Source organism: Salvelinus sp. IW2-2015, linkage group LG8 (assembly GCF_002910315.2).
Source record: "Salvelinus sp. IW2-2015 linkage group LG8, ASM291031v2, whole genome shotgun sequence".
Taxonomy (NCBI): Eukaryota; Metazoa; Chordata; class Actinopteri; order Salmoniformes; family Salmonidae; genus Salvelinus; species Salvelinus sp. IW2-2015.
The window spans coordinates 11,945,880-11,962,775 of NC_036848.1; the positions used below are offsets into that span (position 1 = coordinate 11,945,880).

Genomic DNA, 16,896 nt, shown 5'->3' on the forward strand with positions numbered 1-16,896 from the left:
CTCACTGTCACCCTATGTGTTGAACTATTGAATTCTTATTTTTTTTAAATTKGGTTGCAAATGCAAGTGGAGCCATGTAAAGAATTGTTAGGCTACTCACTTTGAATAAACAGGTGACCACCTTGTGTGACAATAAAAGTATGTGTACGACCTGGCACAGTAAAATAATTTTGTTGCCAAAACTACTGTCTTACCCTTCCCAAATAAAATATTTGTTTTTACCGACACACCAGCAAGCCCACACAGGTGTGTAAAATATTGTTGTTATGCTGGGCGCGGATAGCTTTGAGTGGCGCCCTCCACCAGTGACGGTTCTGAAGTCGCAAGCAGTGCTTTTCTTGCACTAAGTTGTGGTAGCTCTGCAAGGTCCTGAAATCGGATCTTCGGGTGCTGTTTGATAGGTGCATGGGAGTTACCACAGGTTATATTGATGAGTCTCTATTTGAGCTGGACCTTGTTCCATATACTTAGCCTACAACATATAGACTACAGGCTTATCCGTTTTGGATACTGAATATAGGCTAGCCCTAGGCTACTTAATACTGTACGGAATTTTTCTCGTGTTGGTCTGCAAATGGGATCAAAGGTGCATGTGCTTTATTATAAAGGTGATACATTATGAGCTGCGAGGAGTGTTGTTCGTAAAGGAATTGATATATAATTTCATTAATCACAATGGTTATACAAATTAATAGGGGTCCCAACTGGCGCAGTGGTCTAAGGCACTGCATCTCAGTGCTAGAGGCGTGCTAGAGGCATCACTACAGACAACCTGGTTTGAATCCAGACTGTATCCGAGTTTGGACGGTGTAGGCTGTCATTGTAAATAAGAATTTGTTCTTAACTGACTTGCCTAGTTAAATAAGGTTAAAATATATATAAAAAAATAGGATAACATTCAAACTTCATTCATAAATTTGATTGAAAATACTGGGCAGGGGGAAAGTCAGAAGTCAGGTTCTTATGTGTCAAATCTAGAATATATCTAGGCGTACAAATCTGTAGGATAGTAAATCAAATCTGTAGGATAGTAAATCAAATCTGTAGGATAGTAAATCAAATCTGTAGGATAGTAAATCAATCGGTGTACGGGCTAGAAATCTAATCTGTATGGCTAGTAAATCAAATTCTGTAGGATAGTAAAATCAAATCTGTAGGATAGTAAATCAAATCTGTAGGATAGTAAATCAAATCTGTAGGATAGTAAATCAAATCTGTAGGATAGTAAATCAAATCTGTAGGCTAAATAGCCAAATATTTCAGCTAACTGTTATGATCTGTGATAAACTTTTAGCCTAGAAATGTTTAGGTTTGGTTTGATAGCCTACTGTTGCATGAGAATACCATCTTTGCTCATTTGCTGTGCACAGCCATTGTCTTACGTCAGATAGCGCAACGATTCCACCTGCACGAATCTGTCTCGTATCTCTCAAAGGGTAATGGGATAGATCAAAAGTAGTTTGTCCAATAGAGATAGATAAAGGACTCTAGTGACCAAAAGCCTGTTTTAGCATGGGGAGCGCCATTAAGGACTTTCACCATTTTGAAGTAGTGAACTGGGTGGGACTTCCTATGGGTTAAGAAAGGATCACATGATTCCATCCGGGCCATCAGGACGGATCAGCCAATGAATTATACTTGTGAGCAAACATGCCATAACTGCAGGTGGCAGTAAATCGCCAATCTTGGCTTTCAGTTTGTTTGTCAACTCATAGAAATAATAGAAGAAGAAAATTGACTATTCAAAATGGAGATGGCGTCAAGGGCGCTGTCAATCCTCTCACAGATGTCATAATGGGACAGATACAATGCCTATGTCTATGAGTTCGGCCAGAGATACTTTTGAGGAGATAGAAAACTAAAATTGAATCATATTAAAGAGCGACTCAACTTCCTGATTTGGCTTGGTTTTGAAGCTTGGTCAAGAAATGCTAACGACCATGACTGAAGCCGAACAAGAGTAGTCTTGGTGGTGTGATTTGATATGGGTGTTTCTTGGGTTTGCCATTCAATCACAACAAACAAGGGCAGTAGTGAGTATAGCGAGGTAAGCTATGCTAACTTTGCTAAGGAGAGTTGGCTAGCCTATCTAGCTGATATTTATCTGTCAAATCAGTTATGGCAAGATAGCAAGAGACAGGTTTCCACTAGATAGCACAGCCACAAAGTCAAAATTGGCTATTTTGTAAAAATGAATGAAAACAAAAATTTGCTTTTTGGTCTTGATTTGAGGTGAGGGTTAGGCATTGTGGTTAAAGTTAGGGTTAGGTTTAAAATCTGATTTTAAGGTGATCAATTGTAGAAATAGTTGGCAGGGACGAATTCGTTAGTGCAGCATTTGATTTCCGTAAGGGGACACAATTTTTTCACGGGACCACCTATGTGAAGATATGTATAAAAAAATACAAATAATAATCATATTTAGGTCTTCAATAAATTGTAATCGTGGAGTGCCTTTGTTACAACTATGAAACAGAAAGATTGTAGTTTTGAAACTGCAGTAAAAGTGCATTAACTGCAGTCAACTGTGGTATTTTGGACGCAGTAATTCCAGAATAACTGCAGTGTCCTGTAGTTGAACTGCAGTTATACTGCACTGTAACTGCAAAATTAGTGTAGTTTAAAAAAACTTGTTATTTTGGAGTTATACTGCACTTTGCAATCTTTTTTGGTAAGGGCATTGGTGTTGGAATCTGGTATAAGCTTATTTTTATAACAACAAAATAAAAAGAAATACCCCAACCACCAAGATGAACGGTGAGCAAGCTGCATGGTCATGGCCCGCCCCTTTTCCTTCAATTCACAAGAGGCTGAAGGTATCTCACTGGAGAAACCATCCGAGTGGGCGAAACAGCGCCTCTCTGTCTCTGCACGTGTTGGCCATCTATCTGATGCTGTCTGGTCCAAAAGAGAATTACATTGTTGCCGCCGTAGCATTGAATGCAAGGGAAGCCAGCGAGCATTTGGCCTTCCTTGATAAAAAAAAGTATAAAATAATATCAGCGTTGAGCTCAACCGTGAATGGTCCTGGCCACCCAAAAAAAGTGTCAAGGGAAGCCAGTTTGGATTTGGCTTCACTCCTATCAAATCGCATTGAAAGCATACGTCATTGACAGAAACAACTTGAATTGTTGCATCTTGTTGTGTTGTTGTCATCCGGTGGCTAGCTAGCTAAAATTGTCCCTTACCTAAATTAGACATGGATGGAGATAGGGATTGTGACTTGTGGTTTTACTTAATTCTCCGTACTTGCCAATGATTATAACGGCGATTCTGATCCCCCTATGGAAATCAAATGCCTGTCCAACAGATTCCTTCAGCCCTGGGGAGGAGGGGAGCAAACATATATGACATTACATGTCCTCCTAAAACTGTCTATAAAACCAGTTCTGTTTGTTATATTAAGACTCTAACAATTACGGAGGGTGGTATGACTTTAAAAATGGCAGACTAATACATTTGTTTAATTAATGAGCAGTCCAAATTACTACTTTAGCGGTCATATTGTCGGTTTTATAGTAACGACATGTAATTTAACTGTAAAAAGGTATTTGCCTACCTTTTAACGTGGCATAACACAACCAGTCATGATGTTTTCATGTAATTGTAAAACAAATCACTTCAAAAATTAGGTTACCTTCACATGTTAGTCCACAATAGCATCAGATCAACTTAGAAAGCTCTCTTCTGYCCAGTGGCGATTTTAGCATGTACATCTTGGTGGGGCAAACTAAAAACATTTTTTTTATGCATGCCATTAAAGCCACCACACAAAACTAAACAATACATTAATTGCACTATAACGGTGACAAACGGTGCCCACAATCTGTTAGGACCAACACCTTACCACTGCTACACCTGGCTATCAGCGGAGCTTTGTTTTGCAGCGAAACAGTTCATTCAGGCACATTTACTGCCTTTTCAAAAAACATAGCTGATATGGATGACTTGCTTAAACAAATGTGGTTTCTACTGACAATTGAGACATACAAACATTGGCCATAAGCAGACCTAGGAAAACCTGCAAAATCGGCAGTGTATCAAATACTTGTTCTCCCCACTGTAACGTGATTTGATGTCATTTTATCTGTGACCAATGGCCTTGAGCCTTCTTGGATGGGCACTTATAATGTAGCCCTACCCTTAGATTTGACGGTGATGTAGTGTCCTGATATAGAATTTTGTAATAAATGTTCATAAATTTCAATTATCCTAATCGGTCTGCAACCCAGAGTGTGTAAAGTTCTGGTTTAAATTCCCAGCTCACAATTAGTCAAATCCAAGTTTATTCGCGAGAGCTCTACCATGCATATACAAAGATGTTCCTTTTATAACATTCTCTTAACCTACGCACATACATACACACTAACATTAGGAGAGCTATCCTATCTACTTCTCTACCATTCTCACCACAGTTGATCACAACCCAACTGACAGTTCCATTCCCCACAAGATAAGGGAAACATGGAGGGGTACTCCCTGTCCTATCTTATCTCCCCAGAGTTATAGCCGGGTCGGTTCAAACATAGGTTAATGATCCTCTTTGTTTTCTTTCGGCACACACATACATTCCTCTCTTCCCCAGTCCAACCTATTTGGACATATGTTTATCAGCTTTAATTACTCCTTGTCTATGCAACATAACTTCTAATCCCTAATGGTTAAGTTTCCGGGTAGAATCATTTAATCATTTATCTTCAACCTTTATAAATTATTTTAACATGTCCCCATGAGTGACAATGGCAGCACTCAAGGGGCTTGAATTTTCGAGCTTTACCCCTAGATTTGGCGGTGACGTAGTGTCCCCATGAGTGACAGAACACTGAGTCAATCACGGCGCAACTAGAGAATTTTACCAACCCCTACGCTCAGTGTTTTCCGCTGACTATCCCACCACCACAGAAAGCACTGAGCTTGGCTGAAACACCAGCATTTTGGAGCTGCCTTACTCAAGAAAGCAAACAATGCCTTGAATGACGGGTCGCCACTGCTTATGTCTTACAATATGTAGCCCCATGTATCTGATGCGGTCTGGCAGAAAATGTCACGCCATATTCTTTTTGTTCAGACAGGATTAGATACATGGGCTACACATACTGAGACAGAGAGGCGCTGTTTCGCTTGCTCAGATGCTTTATCTGACAATGATGGGTCTTTCTGTCAGCACGCGTCTTGGTCAGATAAATGATCAATATTTAAGTATTTTATTTGGATGGACAAGGAGGTACAGTAGGGCAGGCCAGGCCCCCTAAGTTCCACCCATAACGCCGTCCCTGATTCGCGAGTTTATGACTTTGTGTGTCATAACGCACTCGTTCTACAACACCTTGCTACAGGTAGCTTGCAACTAAGTTTCAACGTTTCATCACATCATGTAATGACATGTTACTGTGGAAATGGTATCAACTGCGAGTTGAATCAGCATCAGCATCAAATCAAATCAAATGTATATCTACATTTATACAGATTTATACAGATATCAGCTGATATCTCAAAGTGCTGTACAGAAACCCAGCCTAAAACCCCAAACAGCAAGCAATGCAGGTGTAGAAGCACGGTGGCTAGGAAAAACTCTGTAGAAAGGCCAGAACCTAGGAAGAAACCTAGAGAGGAACCAGGCTATGAGGGGTGGCCAGTCCTCTTCTGGCTGTGCCGGGTAGAGATTATAACAGAACATGGCCAAGATGTTCATAGATGACCAGCAGGGTCAAATAATAATAATCACAGTGATTGTTGAGGGTGAAACAGGTTAGCACCTCAGGAGTAAATGTCAGTTGGCTTTTCATAGCCGATCATTCAGAGTATCTCTACCGCTCCTGCTGTCTCTAGAGAGTTGAAAACAGCAGGTCTGGGACAGGTAGCACGTCCGGTGAACAGGTCAGGGTTCCATAGAACAGTTGAAACTGGAGCAGCAGCACGGCCAGGTGGACTGGGGACAGCAAGGAGTCATCAGGCCAGGTAGTCCTGAGGCATGGTCCTAGGGCTCAGGTCCTCCGAGAGAGAGAGAGAGAGAAAGAAAGAGAGAAAGAAAGAAAGAAAGAGAAAAAGAGAGAGAGAATTAGAGAGAGCATACTTAAATTCACACAGGACACCGGATAAGACAGGAGAAATAATCCAGATATAACAGACTGACCCTAGCCCCCAGACACATAAACTACTGCAGCATAAATACTGGAGGCTGAGACAGGAGGGGTCGGGAGACACTGTGGCCCCATCCGACGATACCCCCGGACAGGGCCAAACAGGAAGGATATAACCCCACCCACTTTGCCAAAGCACAGCCTCCACACCACTAGAGGGATATCTTCAACCACCAACGTACCATCCTGAGACAAGGCCGAGTATAGCCCACAAAGATCTCCAACCACGGCACAACCCAAGGGGGGCGCCAACCCGGACAGGAAGATCACGTCAGTGACTCAACCCACTCAAGTGACGCACCCCTCCTAGGGACGGCATGGAAGAGCACCAGTAAGCCAGGGACTCCTGCCCCTGTAATAGGGTTAGAGGCAGAGAATCCCAGTGGAGAGTGGAGAGAGGGGAACCGGCCAGGCAGAAACAGCAAGGGCGGTTCGTTGCTCCAGTGCCTTTCCGTTCACCTTCACACTCCTGGGCCAGACTACACTCAATCATAGGACCCACTGAAGATATGAGTCTTCAGTAAAGACAAAGGTTGAGACCGAGTCTGCGTCTCTCACATGGGTAGACAGACCATTCCATAAAAATTGAGCTCTATAGGAGAAAGCCCTGTCTCCAGCTGTTTGCTTAGAAATTCTAGGCACAGTAAGGAGGCCTGCGTCTTGTGACCGTAGCGTACGTGTAGGTATGTACGGCAGGACCAAATCGGACAGATAGGTAGGAGCACGCCCATGTAATGCTTTGTAGGTTAGCAGTAAAACCTTGAAATCAGCCCTTGCCTTAACAGGAAGCCAGTGTAGAGAGGCTAGCACTGGAGTAATATGATTTTAAAAAATTGGTTCTAGTCAGGATTCTAGCAGCCGTGTTTAGCACTAACTGAAGTTTATTTAGTGCTTCATCCAGGTAGCCGGAAAGTAGAGCATTGCAGTAGTCTAACCTAGAAGTGACAAAAGCATGGATACATTTTTAAGCATCATTTTTGGACAGAAAGTTTCTGATTTTTGCAATGTTACGTAGATGGAAAAAAGCTGTCCTTGAAACAGTCTTGATATGTTCGGAAAAAGAGAGATCAAGGTCTAGAGTAACGCCGAGGTCCTTCACAGGTTTATTTGAGATGACTGTACAACCATCAAGATTAATTGTCAGATTCAACAGAATATCTCTTTGTTTCTTGGGACCTAGAATAAGCATCTCTGTTTTGTCCGAGTTTAAAAGTAGAACATTTGCAGCCATCCACTTCCTTATGTCTGAAACAGGCTTCCAGGGAGGGCAATTTTGGGGCTTCACCAAGTTTCATCGAAATGTACAGCTATGTGTCATCCGCATAGCAGTGAAAGTTAACATAATGTTTCCGAATGACATCACCAAGAGGTAAAATATGTAGTGAAAACAATAGTGGTACTAAAACGAAACCTTGAGGAACACCGAAATGTACAGTTGATTTGTCAGAGGACAAACCATCCATATAGACAAACTGATATCTTTCCGACAGATAAGATCTAAACCAGGCCAGAACTTGTCCGTGTAGACCAATTTGGGTTTCCAATCTCTCCAAAAGAATGTGGTSATCGATGGTATCAAAAGCAGCACTAAGGTCTAGGAGCACGAGGACAGAGCCTCGGTCTGACGCCATTAAAAGGTAATTTACAACCTTCACAAGTGCAGTCTCAGTGCTATGATGGGGACTAAAACCGTACTGAAGCGTTTCGTATACATTGTTTGTCTTCAGGAAGGCAGTGAGTTGCTGTGCAACAGCTTTTTCTAACATTTTTGAGCGTAATGGAAGATTCGATATAGGCCGATAGTTTTTTATATTTTCTAGGGCAAGGTTTGGCTTTTTCAAGAGAGGCTTTATTACTGGCACTTTTAGTGAGTTTGGGACACATCCAGTGGATAGAGAGCCGTTTATTATGTTCAACATAGGAGGGCCAAGCACAGGAAGCAGCTCTTTCAGTAGTTTAGTTGGAATAGGGTCCAGTATGCAGCTTGAAGGGTTAGAGGCCATGATTATTTTCATCATTGTGTCAAGAGATATAGTACTAAAACACACAGCATCAGGTCTTGACTCAGCGTCCTACAACACAAAATCTAAGATTTTTATAACTAACCCAAGATAGACCAGAGCCTGTCATTTCCAATGGGAGCAAATTAATCATGGTGGGCAGAACAAGCAAGGACATGGGCAGAGCACACGCACAAGCTAGTGAGATCCTATTGGCGCATTCTAGCATTTATTTGCATATTTCAGTTAGGGAACGCCTACTCTGTGAAGTGCGCATGTGCAATAACTCAATTCGCCCTTGCACTCCTTCTAAACAACGCAATTGTTTAAAACTTTAGCAAATGTTAAAGTCTACAAAACACAGTCCACTACGTTTTCTACAAATTCTTGTTTTGGTAACAGAAGTATAATATAATATAACAGTAATATTTTGTTTAATCGATGAGAAAATGTGCTGAATTTCGGCCAAAATCCATATCGCTCAATCTTCTCCCACTGCTTCTCCCACTGCCGCCACTGTGCTTCCTCTCATCACCATATTTGGTAGTGAGTGGAAACACCAATAGGATGCTTCACATTACATCTGGTGAAATATCTGGCTCATTGTTCTATCTGTGACAATATTCTAGAAATGGCTAGTTTTGTCTCGCCTCGTCTCTCCTTATGGCCGTTTTTAGATCTTTCCCGGGGGACAAATCCCAGAACTAGTAATATGCCTATAGGTGTAGGCTAAATGTGGACTGCACAAACATCGCCCAACTTGAGTGTAGATATATTTATCATGTTACAAAGACAAAACATTTTATGCTGTGAATATCATATTGATATGCTTATAAAGACATTATACCTAGACTTACCTAGAAAATAAAAAATAAGTTGCATGTAGAGTACAACTTCAGCTGTCTAACCAGAACTAGAATTACATTCTATTTATCAATTTGGACAAATCTAAGGATTTAGCTGTCTAACCACACACTGACATACACAGCTCTCTGGGCGAGGTTCTGTCTTCAAGTCTCCAGTGGGTGATGAAGTCCCTTCCATCCATGTAACGTATTACAGGTTATGGACAGGTGCAGTAAGGTGGCAGGAGGAGTGGAGTGCATGACAGTCCATCCTGGATATGACAGAGTTTGCCTCAACCCATGAGTCCAGCAGGCAGAGTTCAATAACTACAGTCAGATGTGAGATGCAGGAGGATGGCACTCTTCTCATACCACTCTGTAGGCTACTGACCAATTCAAAGCTTATTTCAAGTGTAACAGTTTCATGTAGAATAAACCAAACCTCACAATACTGTATACGCAGCGTTGTGCTAATAAAGCAATGGGAAAATATTATACCTTCCTGTATGGTGTCCTGTATAAGACAGGAGTTCCCTGACTTGTTTAAATAATACACAGGGTCCCACACCCCCATATCGATAGTCCAATTCGATTCAATAATAACAAAAGACGATAACAAGTGTCTTGTATAATTTTAATGCTGAGTACAAGGTCTCTCCCAATTCAGACACCAGTATAAACCTGTCTTTCAGTCAAAGGACTCCATTTCAAAAGCATCTCTTCTGTCCTCCATTGGTAGAAAAATGAGGAAGAGTTAATGAGTGACACATGTATTGAAAGGGTGATATTACTAAACACCTGTGATGTACTGTCTCATTAATAATCACCTTGTGTCCCTTCTGAGGTGTTTGCCAATGCCTAATAGGCATGGCAGCGTAGATCAGCTCCAGGCCCCTCGTCACAGATACTGGTCATGAAGGAGCCTGACTTCAGCTCCTATATCCGAACTAGCTCCTATGTGACAGAGGGAGGGAGAGAGAGAGAAAGACTGTCACCATACAATCATGGAAGCCAGCAGTAAATACATGGTTGAACATTGCCAATCAGAGATATTGATTCCCATCTAATTCACAAGAAACACGTGCCAGCATGGCACTGACTGGATGACATTACTCACTAGGGCCCAGGAGAAGTCCATTGGTACAGTGGAAGGGGGCACCTCCTTACAACATTCAATACACACATTAACACAGCACTGATTACATTATCAATGGTGATTATTTATTTATTTATTWTTTATTTTTTATCTTTATTTAACTAGGCAAGTCAGTTAAGAACAAATTCTTATTTTCAATGACGGCCAAGGGAGAGTGGGTTAACTGCCTTGTTCAGGGSCAGAACAACAGATTAAGTGAATTCCAGGACAGATAATATTTTGACCATTGATGAGATCAAATGTGACAACCTGATTAGTGTCCTCCATTAYGCTGAAGCAGGACCGGTGTCTGGCCACTACCTCAGCCTTCTGTAACAGCTCCTGATATGGTAGGGGGTTCCCACAACCATGCTGAACAACAAATCCACCAGGTTTTGTATGTAGCGTGTGAATTAAATAAAATATCATCACTCAATAAACTCACAGCGAGGAAAATAACTCTACTTTGGAAGTAATTCATATGGTAACAGAGGGTTTGTAACTACAGAATTGATTCAGGCCGGTGACGCTGAAGCCATTACAGTGCAACCAGCTGTGTACTTTACTGAGTGCTTGCTGACACTTTTTGCTATTTGCTGCCAGAGCCATTTCTATATTTGCAGAAGACAAGTGGTCTACAGTTAGCTGTTGTTAGAATAAAAAATATATATAATAATAATTAGCTGTTGTTAGCAAGGTAGCTAGCTAACGTGAGCTATGCAAGAAGAAATCTGACATGCAACATCAAATTACATGTTAGCTTGATGTATTTAGCTAGCTACAGTAGCCTGGCTCGCTAGCATTATCACATAATGTTGTAATAACCAAAAKTAGCTACCARCTAGCTAGTACCAGCTATCTACTTAGCTAACGTACCATCTGGCAATATTGTTTAAATGCATTGGAAGTTTGCACCTACTTTATGGAAGCCAATTTTCACTCCTATTTGCAGAGTGAAATGTTAACACTGCAGTCGGTGAAAAACATAGTTGCRGCATCAGGGTGTCCACTACAGAGGACATTTATTGATAAGCTCTTATTTAGCTCTTATTTAATGTGAAAACATGTATTACACAGTCCTGACAACTCACTTAACTATTCCTGAGATATTCACTTACTAGAAACCATTTGAAAATAAAAAATTATAATCATTAAACACTTTTTTCAAATTTCCATAAAATGTGCTAATTTTGATGGCAGACATTTTTCAAACCCTTACAAAAAAGATTGCAGTTTTGAAACTGCAGTAAAAGTGCGGTAACTGCAGTCATCATTAATGTGATGACGGTTATTTTATAAAATCAATTAACTATGTTTAATCGATTAYGTGATTAAATGAATCCTGTAACAATTAACTAATCAGTAAGCTGGGGCACAACAGGAACATTTGTTTAAAGAGTTACTATCTCCCGGATTAAACTCTCATAAGATATTTTCTTATCTGTGATAACAGTCACTTATTAATATCTTATTACCTCGTCAGTCATTCTGAACGCCATAATTCCTTGGTATCTGCACGAGCCCTAACTTTATTGATGAATCAGGAATACACAAATTGGCCCAATTATTTATTTACYAACTAATTAAACAATTACAGAATACATAAAACACACTAATATTATACAGTAAATACAGTCTCTAGAGGACTAACAAAACAGGACAGTTTGGTTATAACAYGATGGATTCAGAGAGGGGGGGAGGAAGAGACAAAGGAAATCCTCTATCGGACWTTGGTAAGCTACGCTCACAGAAATTCAAATACTTAGCAACCTAATAACTGCTCATTTGAAAATACAATGTATATATTTATATATATATACAGTATATTTACGATTGAGCTGTCCTTGATTRTCGAAATCCTTTGTAGTTTATTTGGTTGGTTGTACGACTCTGGTTCATCCACCAGAGATCACCATGTCCTTGGTAGAGTTTTTCTGGTCATAGTGGTGGTTAGTTCGTAGAGTTGATCTGTTAGAATGGATACTTCAGCGGTTGTCGCTGTTCTCGTTCTGGACTACGCACATTTTCAGCTGCAGACTGATAAAGGCTACTGTCTAGGATTTGCTTCTTCTGTCGTGATCAATACTTTCAGAGTTTAACCATTTTGCCATACTCAGCTCGCGCTGTACTTTGGCTGGTCTATAGAGTTGTAACTATTATCAACGTGTGGACTAAGTGCTCGCGTTTTCTGGTCTGGTATGTAAATTCTTAGCGAGTCATTTTAAGCACTCTGGTCGGAAAGGCGGTTCCAGCACACTGACCCGCTCTTCTGACCTCATTAGGGGCGTGGCTTAGTTACTGTGCAACATACATGAAAACCATTATCTCATTAAAAAGWCTAAAATCACATTTATRTMTTTTCAAAAGTATTCTTACACTTAATCATTCATTTTGTACAACATTCAGATGCAAACCTGACAACCAGAGAGTGTACACCYTCAGAGATAGTTATGTTGTTCTACCTTCTTTAATAACATCACAAAATAACATTGAATTTGACATGATTGTTTCACCTACCATTTCCCACATTCTTTATGTTAGAATTATTCTTTCATTATCCACTTTTGGATGTTGGAGTTTTGGCGGGRAAAAAATTGTTTGTTCCCATGAGGTAAATCCTCTCTCCCAATACTGCATGGCCAGGAAGAGAAAGTCTCTGCAAGGAATTTACGACTGGTTGTTAAGTCATAAAACTGGGGAACTTCTTCCCCTTCCCCCTCCCTCTCCTGTGGGAGAGAGAAAGKGTCCTTTGATCCACTGTCAGGACCRTCATGACAGTAATATTTTGGACAATAATATAAAATATTGTTATTTTAGACGCAGTATTTGCAGCATACTGCTGTTAACGTGCAATCTAACTGCAGTTATACTGCAGTGTAATGCAGTTATAATGCACTCTGACTGAATTATTTTTTCATAAGGGAAAGGGACAACAGGACTTAATACAGTGGCTTGTATCAAATCAAATATTTATTTATATAGCCCTTCGTACATCATTTGATATCTCAAAGTGCTGTACAGAAACCCAGCCTAAAACAGCAAGCAATGCAGGTGTAGAAGCACGGTGGCTAGAAAAACTCCCTAGAAAGGCCAAAACCTAGGAAGAAACCTAGAGAGGAACCAGGCTATGAGGGGCTATCTTCTGGCTATCTTCTGGCTGTGGCCAGGCTATCTTCTGGCTGTGCCGGGTGGAGATTATAACAGAACATGGCCAAGATGTTCAAATGTTCATAAATGACCAGCATGGTCAAATAATAATAATCACAGTATGGCCTCAGAGATATGGACCAAGAACTGATGTCTACTAGAGAGGCCAATAGTGTATTGCTGGGTCTCAGGAGGCTATGCAGACTGAGCGCGCATCATGTGTTGTGTTGTCTTGGGGCATCATTAGCAAAAGTGGGCATGTAAGTTATCCAACCCCTCCAGTAAGTTGTGACCAGGGTGACCACATTTAAAATAACCAAATGCGGGACACCAGGAGGATTTTGTGAGACATTTGCCTACATGAATAAAAACATTTGGCATTCAGCTAACCAGTCTAAAATCGCATAAAATATTTGGTTGTTTTTCATGTGACAGTAATTTATACTAGGCTATTATATTTGGTTATGGTATGTAGAATATTAATTAATCACTATGTGATTTTAAGACATTGATATAACTTTACTAAGGGAGTGAACATTAATTATAAAAGGTTTACATGAGAAAATCAGACCTCTCTGAAATGAAAACGGTTGCCCTCGCTTCAGCTAAATATATTTGACCTAAACCCTCACTGAATGCATAAAAAACAAATAAGTGACCCTTCCCTATACCCCAAATTAATAATTAAAACAAAGTAGATAGAGCAGAAACATATCTACCGTTTACCCTCACTTCTTGGACAGGCCAGAGCCTTAGATATGCAGTTTTAGAAACTGTTAATCGTTCTGTAAGCATTACATGGCAGTGCAGCAATTTTGATTGCGCACAGGGCTGCGGCAAGAAAGTTGTTGTTTTTGCAGACCACTGTTGACAACAGTAGGGGTGGAAAGATGTCCTTTATAGTAAAATCATGCATGAATCGATCATCATATTTGCAGGTCCGAGAAAAAAAGGGCCTTTTCTAAACATTTCATGCAGTTCTGCTCATTTTACATATTAGCTGAATCTTTTTAATGAAAGTAATTTTTTCCCTCAATATTGTAGCTATCAGTAGTCAGAGCTAGAAGGGGGGTCAAGTGCAATACTTTTATTATTTCATTTGGGGCGGCGGGTCGAGTGAGGAGGATTATTACTTAAGATGCTGTTTGAAGAGGTAGGTTCCTATTACTAGCCTGTTCAACCTCTCTTTCCTATCGTCTGAGATCCCCAAAGGTTGGAAAGCTGCCGCGGTCATCCCCTCTTCAAAGGGGGAGACACTCTAGACCCAAACTGTTTATAGACCTATATCCATCCTGCCCTGCCTTTCTAAAATATTCGAAAGCCAAGTTAACAAACAGATCGCCGACCATTGAATTCCACCGTACCTTCTCCACTATGCAATCTGGTTTCCGAGCTGGTCATGAGTGCACCTCAGCAACGCTCAAGGTCCTAAACGATATCATAACCGCCATCAATAAAATACAGTATTGTGCAGCCGTCTTCATCGACCTGGCCAAGGCTTCGACCCAGTCAATCACCTCATTCTATCGGCAGACTCAATAGCCTGGTTTCTCAAAAACTGCCTCGCCTGGTTCACCAACTACTTCTCAGATAGTGTTCAGTGTGTCAAATCGGAGGGCCTGTTGTCCGGACCTCTGGCAGTCTCTATTGGGGTGCCACAGGGTTCAATTCTCGGCCGACTCTTTTCTCTGTCTATATCAATGATGTCGATCTTGCTGCTGGTGACTCTCTGATCCACCTCTACGCAGACGACACCATTCTGTAAACATCTGGCCCTTCTTTGGACACTTTTAACAAACCTCCAAATGAGCTTCCATGCCATACAACACTCCTTCCGTGGCCTCAACTGCTTTTAAATACTAGTAAAACTAAATGCATGTTCTTCAACCGATTGCTGTCCGCACCCTCCGCCCGACTAGCATCACTACTCTGGACGGTTCTGACTTAGAATATGTGGACAACTACAAATACCTAGGTGTCTGGTTAGACTGTAAATTCTCCTTCCAGACTCACATTAAGCATCTCCAATCCAAAATTAAATATAGAATCGGCTTCCTATTTCACAACAAAGTCTCCTTCACTTATGCTGCCAAACATACCCTCGTAAAACTGACTATCTTACAGATCACTAACGCATCTGGACAAGACGACCCTGACCCCAGACCCTGGGTCTCGACCCCGCCCTGTGCAACTGGGTCCTGGACTTCCTGACGGGCCGCCCCCAGGTGGTGAGGGTAGGTAACAACATCTCCACCCCGCTGATCCTCAACACTGGGGCCCCACAAGGGTGCGTTTTCAGCCCTCTCCTGTACTCCCTGTTTACCCACAACTGCGTGGCCATGCATGCCTCCAACTCAATCATCAAGTTTGCAGATACTACAGTGGTAGGCTTGATTACCAACAACGACGAGACGGCCTACAGGGAGAAGGTGAGGGCCCTCGGAGTGGTGTCAGGAAAATAACCTCTCACTCAACGTCAACAAAACAAAGGAGATGATCGTGGACTTCAGGAAACAGAAGAGGGAGCAGCCCCCTATCCACATTGACGGGACAGTAGTGGAGAGAATGGAAAGTTTTAAGTTCCTCGGCGTACACATCACGGACTATCTGAAATGGTCCACCCACAAGACAGCGTGGTGAAGAAGGCGCAGTAGCGCCTCTTCAACCTCAGGAGGCTGAAGAAATTCGGCTTGTCACCAAAAGCACTCACAAACTTCTACAGATGCACAATCGAGAGCATCCTGTCGGGCTGTATCACCGCCTGGTACGGCAACTGCTCCGCCCATAACCGTAAGGCTCTCCAGAGGGTAGTGAGGTCTGCACATCGCATCACCGGGGGCAAACTACCTGCCCTCATTACATACCCTACATTACTCATCTCATATGTATATACTGTACTCTATACCATCTACTGCATCTTGCCTATGCCGTTCGGCCATCACTCATTCATATATTTTCAGTACATAGTCTTTTTCATTCCTTTACACTTGTGTTGATAAGGTAGTTGTTGTGAAATTGTAGGTAAGATTACTTGTTAGATATTACTTAATGGTCGGAACTAGAAGCACCTTGACTTGTTTGTCCTTAAGCCATTTTTCCACAACTTTGGAAGTATGCTTGGGTCATTGTCCATTTGGAAGAACCATTTGCGACCAAGCTTTAACTTCCTGACTGATGTCTTGAGATGTTGCTCAATATATCCACAATATTCCTTTCTCATGATGCCATCTATTTTGTGAAGTGCACCAGTCCCTCCTGCAGCAAAGCACCCCCACAACATAATGCTGCCACCCCTGTGCTTCAGGGTTGTGATGGTGTTCTTTGGCTTGCAAGCCTCCCCCTTTTCCCTCCAAAAAGTACGATCTTTGCCCCATGTGCAGTTGCAAACTATGTAGTCTGGCTTTTTTATGGCGTTTTGGAGCAGTGGCTTCTTCCTTGCTGAGCAGCCTTTCAGGTTATGTCGATATAGGACTCATTTTACTGTGGATATAGATACTTTTGTACCGTTTCCTCCAGCATCTTCACAAGGTCCTTTGCTGTTGTTCTGGGATAGATTTGCACTTTTCACACAAAGACGTTCATCACTAGGAGACAGAGCGTGTCTCCTTCCTGAGCGGTATGACAGCTGC

At 41.5% G+C, this 16,896-nt stretch overlaps 1 protein-coding gene and 1 long non-coding RNA gene across 3 annotated transcripts in view; one reads left to right on the top strand and one right to left on the bottom strand.

Moving 5' to 3' along the window:
- LOC111967160 (uncharacterized) overlaps window positions 1-16,896 on the top strand; it is a 35,143-nt gene that overhangs the window by 6,914 nt on the left and 11,333 nt on the right. The gene's annotated exons all lie outside the window — the stretch shown is intronic.
- Window positions 9,606-11,230, bottom strand: LOC111967417 (uncharacterized). Of its 2 annotated transcripts, XR_002877758.2 has the most exons (3): window positions 11,040-11,226; window positions 9,813-9,939; window positions 9,606-9,712 (listed from the first exon to the last, which is right to left on the bottom strand). It is a non-coding gene; the product is annotated as an uncharacterized lncRNA (long non-coding RNA). The 2 variants fall into 2 exon arrangements; XR_011480314.1 differs by having other exon boundaries at window positions 9,606-9,939; window positions 11,040-11,230.